The 13,267-nt window shown below is 38.2% G+C and overlaps 1 long non-coding RNA gene across 4 annotated transcripts in view; it reads left to right on the top strand.

Moving 5' to 3' along the window:
- The window catches only part of LOC106017884 (uncharacterized), a 466,435-nt gene that overhangs the window by 391,523 nt on the left and 61,645 nt on the right, over positions 1-13,267 (top strand). For all 4 annotated transcript variants that reach the window (XR_011811640.1, XR_001191627.5, XR_011811638.1 and 1 more), the window contains one exon: positions 7,642-7,756. This is a non-coding gene — a long non-coding RNA (uncharacterized lncRNA). The remainder of the gene's footprint in view (positions 1-7,641; positions 7,757-13,267) is intronic.

Below are 13,267 nucleotides of genomic sequence, written 5' to 3'. Positions count from 1 at the left end.
CATAATAATTCTACAGTAAATATGATGATGAAACTGAGCCTTTCAGATGGAAAAGAAGTGGGAAGCTTGGAAGAAATTACTTATTTGGGCAGGAGGGTAAATATTAGAAATAGTAGAAATCTACAAGGTTGTGAGAAGTCCTACTCAAATTGATTTCCTTTTCCTGCAAATGTGTGTTTTGTTTTTTTTTTCCTCCTTAATTCAGTGATCAGTTTTTCAGATTAATGACCGTTTGTTTCTTTACCACGGTGATCATAAGTGTGTTTGCAAAAACTTATATAAAATATACTCAAACCTGTGTTAAAGCCACTAGCACTGATGACCTGAAAATGAAGGTATCAGTTACCAAGGATGCTGATGTGTGCATCTGGAATGGGCTGAGGTTGGGCTCCTGGCCCTGTGGGGCACCTGGGCTGTGGGGTGGTCTCACAGTGGAAAGGCTTCAGCTCTTTTTTTTTTTTCCCCTCTCTTTGGAGTGGAGATAACCCGGCAACAATAACAGCCCTTGTCCACTGTGTTAGTGACTACAACTGCTGCACCATCACCTTGCTTCAGCCCCATTGGAACACTCCATCTTGGTTCCCTTGGAAACATGGCGTTTTATTACTATATGCTGATGCAATGTGCCATGTAAATTTGGTACCAAGTTTAAACAAGAGGGAAATAATCCCTCCCCAATATAATAGTAAATAAAAGCGACAAAAAGACCATTCAGGCTTGCTGCCCAATTGCTTCTTGTAACCATTTGGCTGCAGTGCCATGTCAGCTCCAATCCAAGGCTTTTTTTCTCAGCCTTGGAACAGAAAGAAATAATCACTGAGTGAGATAATACATCATGCGAGTGTGTAAGCACTACAGAGAATGGGCTAAATACACTAACATCAGGTTTGTAATAATATAGAGCTGAATAGTCAGCAAAAATTTTTAGTACAGTTTTTTATAAACTTAGAGATGTTGATAGTTATCAAGAATAATCTTCTGACACAAGACTGCAGCTCTTGAGTTTGTTTTTTTTGTGTGTGTGAGATGTACTTTCTATAAAAGTTACTGCAAAGCTGATGTTCTATAGCAGTGTGTGTGTCATTTGTGGAAATCAAGGGGGCAGAGTTATTAAAGCAGATATTCAATGTTGTTTTGCCTGCACGTAGAGTTCCCAAATGTCAGCAATATTTGTGTTGGGTTGTTGGTAGTTTTTGTTTGTTTGTTTGTTTTGTTTTGGATGACAAATTTAATAAATAAAGCAATAGCAATCTTTCAGGAATCAGGGTAAAATGATGGTACCTGGAAAAGCAAGCAAAAATATGTTCAGTAGGTTTAACTGTGGGGGAAAAAAAAAAAAAAAAAAAAAAAAAAAAAAAAAAAAAAAAGAGTATAACATCCTTTCCCTAAGTGTGACACACAACTGTCTGTTTTCAATAGGCACAACTTTCCAAGTAACAGTTCTGTGTGCTGAATGAGGTCCATTCTATAGGTAAAATAACTTTTAAAAAGAGTAGCCACAGAGTTTTATGACAGTGCCAGGTTGTAGCACCTATTTTCCCCTACAGTAAAAAGATGTATGCATAAAAAACAAAGATATAGTAAGTTCAGATGACTTGTAGTGCTGCACAGTACATGTACATGACCTGTTTTTGAAATGGTAGATGACCAGATACAAGTATATTTTCTGAAGAATATTCCTGTATACTAACTTCATAACTGAAAGTTAATTCACATCCATCCTAGTTAAAATTAAGCTAATACAAATAATGTGGTGTTCAGATGGGTAACCTTTAATTACTAGAGCGATATTATATGTATTGTATCTGTCTTGCAGAACAGAAAGGATTTAAAAGGATTTATGTACATTCTTATTAATTACTTGTGAGAAAGTTTACAGGATCTGGTCCTTGAATGTTAATTTTGGAAGAAACCTAAAATATGGGACTTGCTTTTTCTTAATATTTTAAAAATAATTCCAAAAATTCTCTTAAGATTTGGGATGTTCTCCTGAATTGCGGAAATGCAAAGCTATACTCTATCTGTGCATTATGAATAAATGTTTTTCTTAACACCTTTCAAGTATAGTCCAACAATAAGAGTAGAATGATGCAATATGGTATTTGCAAGGAATTACTGATGATCTAGACATCTCAGTGCATTTGAACAGTATTTCATCATTTCAATAAAATAGTCTGTTAAAAATCCTGTTGTCTTTTTCCCCTGTTGGAGGAAAAAAAAATCCCTAATCATTTAAAGTTATAATTTATTTTTTATCATTACTAAAGATGCAATTCTGTGTTCTAAGAACGTAACATCTACCATTATAAAGGATCCTAGAATATAAATGAATTCTTTTGTTTCCTTTGTGATTTTAAGCAGCCTGGTCTATGAAATCTATGTAGTAAGTCTTCCAGAGGTACTCTGACGTATCCAGAAGTAGATAAATACCTAAATTTAGTTCTGCAGGTGTCACTGTCAGGAAGAAAAGAACAAAACAAAAAACTTAAGCACTTGCATCTATTCCCAGTGCATGTGAATCACTCCTATTTGATTTTTTTCCCCAGTTCCTATCCAGTGAGGAAGCAGAGGATAGCTGTAATGAGGATAAAATAACCAAAACTGGCTTTGTGGTAGAAATAGAAATATATTATCAACGTGAATGAGGAATAGATCAGATCCAAAAGTCACTATGTGGTCAATGGTTCTCGCATCATTAAGAAATCGAATCTGCAGTTATCTAGGACTTTGCTTTCCATCTTCAGTCAGTGACCTTTTCTTACCAGCCAGAGAGGCTGAGTAAGATTTCCCGAGACATTCAAAAATGTATTTTATAAATAAAATCTCTAATCAACTCATGAGGAGTACTTCACATTCATCTCATTCCTCCTTTGTCTCTGAGTCTTGGCAGAGGAACCTGGTGGTGTATGCATACATCTGTACGGAGCAGAAAATTGTCTTCATTTTCAGTCATGTCATTTTTATTTTAGGAGATCCAGTATTGTGGTGGTTTTACCGTGCTGGGCAGCTAAACCCCACAACTGCTCTCTCACTCCCCCTCTTTTAGATGAGGAGGGGGAGACGAAAAGCAAAGAACAACTCACGGGTTGAGATAAGGATAATTTAATTAAAGGGAAATAATTATAATAATTAAATAAAGATTATTATGAACTAAACAATTTAACTAAAGGGAAATAAAAAGGGGAAGGGGAAAAAGGGAGAGGGAAAGGGAAAAATAAAAAGAAGGGAGGAAAACAAACAAATAAAATAAATGAAGGCTATATGGAAGTCCAGAGGAAAGAATTTACTCTCTACTTCCCACAAATGAGTGATGATTGACCACGTCCTTGAAACAGGGCCTCAACGCACGTAGCTGGTATTCGAGAGGAGGACCGACGTTTTCCCAACGAGAGCCCACCCCTCCCCTCTTCTTCCTGTTTCCACCTTTTATTGCTGAGTGTGACATCACATGGTATGGAATATCCCTTTGATTGGTTTAGGTCAGCTGCCCTAGTGATGTTTCTCTCCTCACTTTTTGCCCACCCCCTAGGAGGGTTAGAGAAATGCCCAATGCTGTGCCACTGCTGCTCAGCAGCAGACACAATACTGGTGTGATAACACTGCTGTTCCAGCTACAAGTACAGAGTACGGCACTGTATGGGCTGCAGCCAGGAAAGTTAACATTCCAGCCAGACCCAGTACAAATATCTATAAAAACAAATGCTTAAAACAAATGAAAAGCAAAAGGAAACTTTTGAAAATTATCTGGTAATATGTGTCAGTTCTTCTATATGTTTTAATTGCCAGTATCATGTCTGTTTCATGTTTATACATATATGTCATCTCCAAGGAGGATGCTAAGGCAGCCAGTTTTTTGTCTACAAAATGCATAAAACCAGCTGACTTTAATGATTGTCAAACATGTAATGTAACATACAGTATGGCTGTTGGAGATTACCTTGCATATGTGAAAAGAAAGGACAGTGGGGAAATATATTTTTATACAAAACAGGAGGTGTGGGGGGAAACAAGGTCAAGAATATTTGTCAAGCACTCATGAGAAATAGCAACTGATTTTCATTATCTGTGGAACGGACTTGGAAGGTTTTTGATGAATTGTGAGGTGGTTGGTCACCAGTCCTACCTCCTGCTCATAGGAAAGTCAGCAATTACAGCAGACCGGGTTACTCAGGGCTCTATCTAGTTGGGCCTTAAAAAAACCCTGTTCTGCTCCCTAACTGTTCTCAAAGAAACCAAGTCTCTCCTCAAATCCTGTGTGAACTACTTTCTGTTTCACTTAAGTGAACCTCCCACCACATACCTCTGGAGAGCCTGGCCTTGTCTCCCTCTTGTAGGGATCAGGAGGCAGCTGCTAGGTCCCTCTGAAGCCACATCATCTCTGGCTGAACTAACCCCATTCCCAAATCCTTCTTGGGTTTGCATTGCTCTTAGTCAAAGAGGCTGATCAAAGTAACACTACAGACACCACAGGATTCCATGTATGGATAGTTTACTTTGTGCGATGTCTTCTGTTTTCCAATAAAAATATTGCTAGGTTTTCCAGACTTGCTTGTACTTGGCAGCTGGGGAAAGAGTTGCTATTTCAGATATCTGGAAAACTTCACATGTTCTGGAATGCAAGAGCATGTAAAACAGTCTTGCTAGAGGTATAAGGCTGGTTTTGATAATTTCTGAAGTGAATTCAGATGCAAATAATTCATATCGCATTTTGTCCCTTTTGTTATTTTTAACACCTGACTATCAGTGTTGCAGAATAATGGGAGCTCCCTGGCTTCAGAACTGACCACTCAGTGTTTTCTAGGTGATACACACAGTGAAAACTTTGACTAGCAATATTCAAAGTTAGTAATTTTGTGGAATAGTAGGAATAAGTAGGAATGACTAACAAGAGTAATTAAAAATTCAAATTATCTGTAAAGGATTGAAAGACCAATAGCTTTGCAGAGTCTGCTCTTCATCACTTAAATTCATCTGGGATGATACATCTGTTGGAATGTCTTGTTATACTGATGTAATCATGGAGATAAGTTTTCACCATTTTGAGAAATAGGACTAAACTAAAATCTGTGTAACCTGCTTTGTCAAAAACAATACACTGGTTTGCAAGTAAAAATTCTTTGGTTGGCTGTGCATTTAAAAATAATTCAATCTCTAAGGAAGGTTGCATTTAGAACATACAAAAATGGTCCCTTAGGCCTTTTTGTGAAGTCACATAGAAACAGACAAGGTTCAATAAATAAACATTTCAAAGTGTCGGAGCTTTGCTGTATTCAAAAATGTCAAAGGCCAAATTCAGTGGTAGACTCTGCCTGTTTTATGTAGGCTTGGCATGAACTAGGTCTATGATTACTAGGTCTCTCTTTTGTTTAAGTGAGATCATCATTAAAATGGAGGAATGGTTTCCTAAATTTTCATCTACTTCATCCTCAGAGGCTTGGGAGGGAGTGATGCTGGACAACAAAACCACCACATGTCACTTGTAATGTGATATATTATTATTTCTGTAAAAGTGGATTCAAGGCAATAGAACGTCATTCTTGGAGGCAATGTGAGCTTCCTCTATAGCTCCAGTGAACTTCACAGAATCATCAAAACCAAAAAAAACCAACTCTATTATAAAAGGTTCAAGATCTGTATGAAACGACTGTCATCCATCTCTGATCAGAAACTGTCTCAGTACAGGAAGTTTTGAGGAGAAAGCAGCTATCCTTCTTCCTATATCCTGTCCAATTAACTTTATACCTTGAACCAAGTTTCACTTCATCTGTCTAGAAAGTGCTGTAAATTGCCATCACTTTATGTGCATCTAGATCAAAAGGGATATATTGTGAATGGATGAGTATTGCACATAGAGGAAAATTACAGGAATGGGTAATTTTCAGTCAGAACTAATTGAAACTCATTCTGAAACATTGTTAGCTTTTATTATTTTTTTTTTTTCATCAAAGAAACCCCAAACTTGAAGCACCACCAATAAGAAATGTGTAAATCTACTTCTGTAAGAAACAGAATTTCTTCTGTTCCTTCTCCACAATAAATCTTTTCCCGGAAATTTCCTCTCATCTGAAGACGCGGTGCTATGGATGCTTGTGCTGTAGTATATCTGGGAAACAGAAGGGGCGTGTGCAATGGGAAAGGGCTGCATGTGCCTTTCAGGATGAAAATGAATGAATACAGTAAGATTATTCCTTATGACTGACATTAGCAATTTAGATGCACATTAGGGGTTGAGATCACCTTAGTTTCATTTTTCAGCCTGTTTTGGTGCATTTCTCAACAACTTCAGGGGAAGTAGCTAAGCTGACCTAGCACTTTCAGGCAAATGATAATTTGCCTGAAAATCAAGTTGCATCTGGTAAAGCATTCCCAGCACTTCATGTTCCACAAAGGAAATGTGTTGCATGTACATTGAAGAAAACTGCGCTGCCTTTATTTATTTTATGGATGCTTTATCTGCAGTTGAGATCAGATTCAGTGCTTCTTTGAGTATCTTGAGTACGTTCCAGGTCCATTTGAAAAATATTATACTCAAAGCTGTACCATCTTGGGAAAGAAAGCCAAATCAAAAGCACATTTGGCTTTAAATGGATGAAAGTGCTTAAGTAATTTCTAGGCTTTTGCTGTTGTTTTTCCTTTTTGCTATATAACAATGAAGAAAGTCCTGGGAAATGTAAGGCCCTTTTCATTGTGATACTATCCTGTTGGGTTGGAGCTGCCTGTCAAAGACCATTTGAAAGAGAAGTGGATTGTGCTCTCTGCAGACTCTGAGCAGTGTGATGGTCCATAAACAGTCACTCTGAAAACAAGTTATAATGTAGTTCTAAGAGACTGCCTAGCAGTAAAGAGCAGCCTTATTTAATCGTGGTAGTAAATGCCACAAGGTGGTTTTATTTCCATGTTTGATTACAAAAGCTTAAATGTCTCTAAAACTTTCAGAAGTAGATGTCTGTCTGCAGTTCATAATGATACATATAAAACAGTGGTCTTGAGGGGGTTTTGTTGGCTGTTGGAGATGTTTTAAGGCTTTGCCCAAGAAGAAAACCCAATAACTATTTACGGTAATGATAATATTTCTATTTGAAAACATTGTCAGTCATTTTCATTCCAGTTTTGCAATGCTTGTTGCAAGCAATAAAACGTTCATCTTGTGTATTGTCAGCTTGCAGTATTTTGCATTGCAGCATGCTGATGTACTTGTAGTATTTTGCAGTATTTTGCATTGCAGCATAATCATATAATTTGAAGTGTAAATTGTAAAAGAAAAATGCGTTACCTTACCTGGATGTCCTGCTGTTGTTGAAATAAGCAATAGAGCTGTGCATGTTGTCATTAATTTGCATAGTAGGGGAGTAGAAAATACCTAGACTTTATTCTGCTCACATACAAACAGTGGTACGCTTTGATTAACTTGAACAGAGGCTGGTTTCTTCATGGACCATGATTTCTTAGCTCTCTACTTTTGAATAGCTTCAGTATCAAAAAGAGCTTACGTACCAGGTGAAGTAAAATGCTTAGTCTTTAGACGTTGGGTAGAGATAAGGAAAATGTGCAGGCTATTAAGAAAAAAGAAAAAAAGAAAAAAAAAAAACACACCTACAACAACAAAAATCACCAACTAATTCTACCGTTCTGTCCCAGCAGTACTCCTGTAGTTTCCTGTTTCTCCCATCTGGAATTTCTCCAGCATGAGAATGCAAAAGGTGATATAAACAGATCTTAGACAAACAAGAAAGGTACTCCTGCAGTGGCACAGGAGGTGAGTACTGTGGAATATGGTGTACTGTAACACTACCCACATCAGATATTTTCTTGGGAGCCATTGCTGAAGGCTTTAAACCTACAAGAGGAAGTGGATAACTGTAAATATGTCACTGATGCCAACCCTGTTGCCTCCAGTGAAATAAAACACCTTGGTTGAACATGAGCAGCTGGCGCTCAGGTGCCAGGTGTTTGCAAGACTTAATTTATATGTTCACTTTGCTTTCAGTGTGATTCATTGTAGCTTGTAAAGATCTTGGACTGTGACATAAATCACTGACACTGGATGAAACTTTTGCTAGTTCTGGTGCTGGTCGGCATGTATGATCCTTTCTAGAGACAGAAGAGGCTCCCAGGTTAGATGTCTGTATGTAGGCTTTGTACTTTGAATTACAGTGTAAAAAGGGTGTGCTGTTTCTTACCTTGAATAAAGCTGTCCTATGTTGCCAAAGAAATATTAAACAGAGGGAGAAGAGTGGTAGAACTTGAGAATAAAGGCTAGCGTACCTTTAATAATTCACTGTATCATTCATAATTTAACACTTAGAATTATTTTGCTTTGTCTTATATCACAGACCAGTTGAAAAGAACTGAGCCTGATTATTCTCCATAGGCATATTCTTGCATTGGTCTTCAGTTCAGATTGAGCCTTTCAATTTTAATGCTTCATCTAGTAGCAATACTTAAATTGAATGCAATTATTGCTGTATTATTTGTGGTTGTATTTTGAAGTCAGCAGAAGGTAGGTCACAAGTTCCCTTGGCAGCAGATGTTGGTGTCCACAGTGGCAGCCTGGCAGGGGAGCACTGAACGTGCATTTCTTAGCTGTCACTTAGGGAGGAGCAACATCAGCAGTGGCCACCCTGAGTCAGACCAAAGGTCCATCTTCCCGTGTCCTGTCTCCAACAGCAAATACATAAAGAGGAGCATAAAAACAGGGCTAGCATGTAATATTAGCTGCCTGCAATCTCCCATGCTCAAACAACATGAAGTATTTCTTAAGCAAGAGGTGTTGCCTTTGTACTAACATGTACATGGCTCGATGGAGTGTAATTTTTGTTCATTCTTTGGGGCCTGCTTTAAAATCCACAGCATCTTCCAGCAGGGAGGTCAGTAACCTGCTTAAATGTGCAAAGAACCACTTCCTGTTCTCTGTGCCAGCCACTTGACAGTTTATTTTGTTTTCTAGGTAATTCTTCTATGGGAAGTGGTGCTAAGCAGCAATTCCCTATCTCTCTGTTTGCTTTTCATGTTTTTAAAGAACTCTGCAATATCCCCAGTCTTTTCTTTTTGCAAGCTATAACATTTTTTATAATTTTCTCCTCCATTTTCTGCAAGTTTCCTACCCCATTCATATTAAAGTAGGGCAACTGGAAGTGTTTGTAGCATTCAAGATATGGTCACACTACAGGCTGATAAAACTAAATCATGGCTCTGTTTTGCTTTTTCCTTCAGTCCTAATAATTCCCATGTTTACTCCTTTTTTATCTGTTTTTGAGAACCGAGCTGATGTTTTCATAAATTCATTTTTTCTAACACTAAGGACTCAGTCCTAAGTGATTATCATTTCATATGTAAAATTAGGTCTGAGATCCACTAACTTTCCCTTATCTTGCTTGTTTACTGTTCTTCACAGAGGTCTGTAACACATCTTTCAAACACGAATTAAGTTTTTGAACTCTTCCCTTCCCTGAAGTGTTTGGATACACAGATGTAGGTCAGGCACTACAAATAAACACAATGCTGAAAATCTGCACTGGATGTGCAGTTTCCAATCACTCCTTCCTTCCCTCTGCATGGCCTGCTTGGTTTCACTAGTTTTCCAGATGTAGCTTACCCAGCCCCTGCAAAATAAGTGAAATATTAATCTCTTGAGACTTTCTGTTTTGAGAGAGCACCATTTTTTAAATGGCCATAAAATTGCCCAAGAATCTTTTTTTTTCTAATGTACCATGACTAATGAACTGCAATAGGTTTTCCTTGTTATATCACTGCTATTTTTGCCTTCGAAATACAGAGACTTCAATCAATGTGATTATAGATAACAAGACAGGCTGACACTTAAGCTGTTGAAATGTGTGTTTTTAGTATAACTTCTATGAGTACATTTAGAAGTTGTCATTTTTGTTTTCATGACTCGCTAAGGCTTTGAAATTGTAGTATATAGAAATGAAAATAGCTTTGTCCAGAATAAAATCAGATGTGGACCTCTCTGGGCTTTCCATTTACAACTGTTATGATATTGATATTCTCCTAGGAACAGAAGCACAAAACCAATAAGGCATTGCTAAATGCCTTATTTAGGCATTTAAATAAGGCATGTTTTTCTCTATCTCTAAAAGGTATAAGAAATCTTTTGTTCCATAAAGGGTATCTGTCATTACCTGCATGACATTGTATGATTTTAGGCAAAGCAGCTTATGGGGATGCTGTAGTACACAGCAGCCAAAACAATAGAAATTAAGTTTGTATGAGAACTTTTGAATATTTAAAGGTGGAGTCACTTTTTCAAGTGCTAAACAAGACATCAGCTTTAAATCCTACTTTTCAATCTACAGAGATGGCCATTCTCATTAAAAATTTTCAAACCATTGAACATTACTGTTTGAAATTAACAAAATGCAATATTCATGGATGGGTAGCTTCAACATTGTATGTTAACTTTTAGCTTAAAAATGCCCTTTAGAAATAAAATGATGCTCTTATGTAATATCATTTACTTTTTTTAAAATTGAAAAGCCCCCCCCCCCCCCCTATTTGGTGGTAGCAAAGTAGACATCTACTTTGAGTACTCGGAAGAGAGAGACTGCTAGCTGTGAGAATCTTTTTTTTTTTTTTTTTTTTTTTTTTTTTTTTTTTGATAAAAATATAATGATTCTTAGCCCAGAAAATTGTTTTTCAGCTTTTTGATTGTAGTGATTAAAATTACGTGATATTTATATTTTGAAGGTCAGTCAAAAACTCTGCATGGTGTGTGTACACATAGACCATAGCTCGAGACTTTTTGAAAAACCCTTTGAGTGGCCTCTGAATCAAAAAAATTGGCACTTTTGCAAACTTTACCACATCTTTTGGAAGAGCTAGAAAGCCCTCCAAAGTATTGTGGCCAGATATATAGGGATACAGAAGTGAAGATTATCCAAAGTGCTACACAAGAAAGGTTCTTCCTTTCTACAAAATGAAAACATAGATGCTATTCTCTGAACGGCCTATGAGTACCACTTTCTTGGAAAAGAACAGTGATCACATCTGCCTATACTCTGGAACAGTCATTGGTTTTGATTTCTAGATATTGGAGATACCATTTCCAATGTTGCAGAGGCATGGTTTGCACTTCAAAGACTTACCCCTTAACTTAGAGAAATTCCAAGAGGATGTACACTAAATCCTTTGCTGGGTGAACCTGCAGTTTCCTTTTCAAGCAAAGTACAAGCTAACGGTATTACAGGAACCATATATTTAGTTCCTGTTTAAATTTGTCCTCTCTAGTACTGGCAGTCTTTGCAGTGATTGATTGTGGTGTTAATGTTCCACTTTTAGTTGAGAGAATAGGAAATTGTGATGTTAGTGGTTCTCAGTTTCTGATTTCTTTCATTTTTATTGTAAGCTGTTGCACTTGTCTTTGATCAATGGCCATCCACCAGTCACTGTTGTCTGGGCCAAATTACTTTTAGTTGTTGTCCTAACTTAGTGTGCATCTTTGGTGCTCACACGTGGTTCATTAACTTCTTGGTTATCCCAGGAATGAAGCAGGGACCAGGGTACTCTGGAGTGCTGGTAACACTGCTGTTAGCCCACAAGAATTTGAGAGATTGAAGTGAGAAGACAGGGAAGCTGCTAGCTCTTGAAAATGTTTGCCCCTTGCTGGTGCTGGGGTAATAGTCTCCCAGGCTTTGTCAGCCTAAGGCAGGCTGCTTTGCATCTCACCACTCTAATCTTTTGCAGATAAACTGGTGGGCTGTAGAAGTTTCCAGAGAATTTGACTAATAGCAAATGACAGCTTCCACTGCATAGCTTGCCAAGGAGACATCTAGTTCCCAGACTGCTGCAGGCTCCAAAACAGAATAAACGACTAGTTGTGTTTTGTTGTTGTTTTCTTCATTCATTTTCTTACTTGGGTACACCTGCAATACCAGTAATAATGCCACTTAGTGTGGATGTAGGCTAGCTGGCCTTTACATTGCAGAGCAGAGTTAGCAGTGACAGAACTAGGTAGATGATGCCTTAGGTCACTGAAGATTGTCCTGGTTTCTGTCGCGTTAAGGGGTGTAGCTGATTAACCATTACAGGCCCAGTCAGATTCAGGGTACTGAACCAGTTGGACGTTCACCAATAACGCATTAACCATCTGGGGGTCCGCTCAGATATTCATCAATAACGTGTTAACCGTCTGGGGGCCTGGTTGGATTCAGAACACTGAACTATCACAGTCACGGATAACCACCCTTACCCTAGTTGCATTTAATGAGAGCTAGCAAAATGCAATCAAGTATGGTTTATTACAGCAACAGATAACCAGGTTCTTTTGGATTGCCGGTGATAGTGACTGTTTGCAAAAGCAAGCTAGCATGCATGAAATACACAGGTGTTACAGGTGCACAGCCTAAAAATAAATGCATTAAAAGGATCAAAGACTCTATAGAGATTTATAAGCAAGTATTCAGATCTTACCTAAAGGCATCCCAATGGGGGGGGGAAGAGAGGCTCAGCCCGTCGACTGATCCCAGGAGTCAGGAGGTCCTAAGGATGTTGTATTTCTTCGGGATGGTATCTCCCCTGACGGTGGTATCTTCCCTGACATCCCCTCTCTCTTAGGCCAATTTATATTATTTTCTATCTTTTAGGTGGAGCTTGAGTGACTCTAGTCAAGCATATCTTAGTTATGATTGGTGAAAAGTTCACCCATCTCCGTTTAAAGTAATAGGCTCTGAGAAATTCAGAGCACATGCTCGGTGAGGGGTGGTCACACCTTGGAGGCGGGTAGCTTTTGGGATGGAGGTGTGTTTTGGTATTATAATGATATTATAATGAGTAAAAAGTACACTAGAGTACAGCATTTGTCGAAACATGACACGTCCTTGGCTCAGGGTGGCAAAAAGTGCAGTTTATTGGTCTCGGTGTGCACAAGAACAATAGAGTCCCCACCTGGTTACAGAGCCTAGCCATGGTGTCTCCACTCCACTCTATGCTCCGTGCTGTTCCTTAGGGCTAGCACACCAAGTTTCCCCAGCGCGATAGCATCTAAGGTTGAAAGCCTAGGGAACACTCAGGTAATGCAGCTATGCATTACCTGAAAAGCCTCTTTTTGCATTACACTCAGGTAATGCAGCTATGCATTACCCTGAAAGCCTCTTCAGTGCTTTACATTTTCCTTAAAAAATGTGAATGTTAGTTTTATTTTCCTAGTCACTTCAGGCAATTATACCACAGTTTCCAAGAGGAATTTTCACCACTTGCCTTCTGTAGTGTACCATGACAAAGTCAGTGTGACTAGTTTGAAGCTAGGATA

Source organism: Anas platyrhynchos, chromosome 10 (assembly GCF_047663525.1).
Source record: "Anas platyrhynchos isolate ZD024472 breed Pekin duck chromosome 10, IASCAAS_PekinDuck_T2T, whole genome shotgun sequence".
Lineage (NCBI taxonomy): Eukaryota > Metazoa > Chordata > Aves > Anseriformes > Anatidae > Anas > Anas platyrhynchos.
Note: the sequence above shows the minus strand (reverse complement) of the source record. Positions and strands in the feature narration are given on the sequence as shown.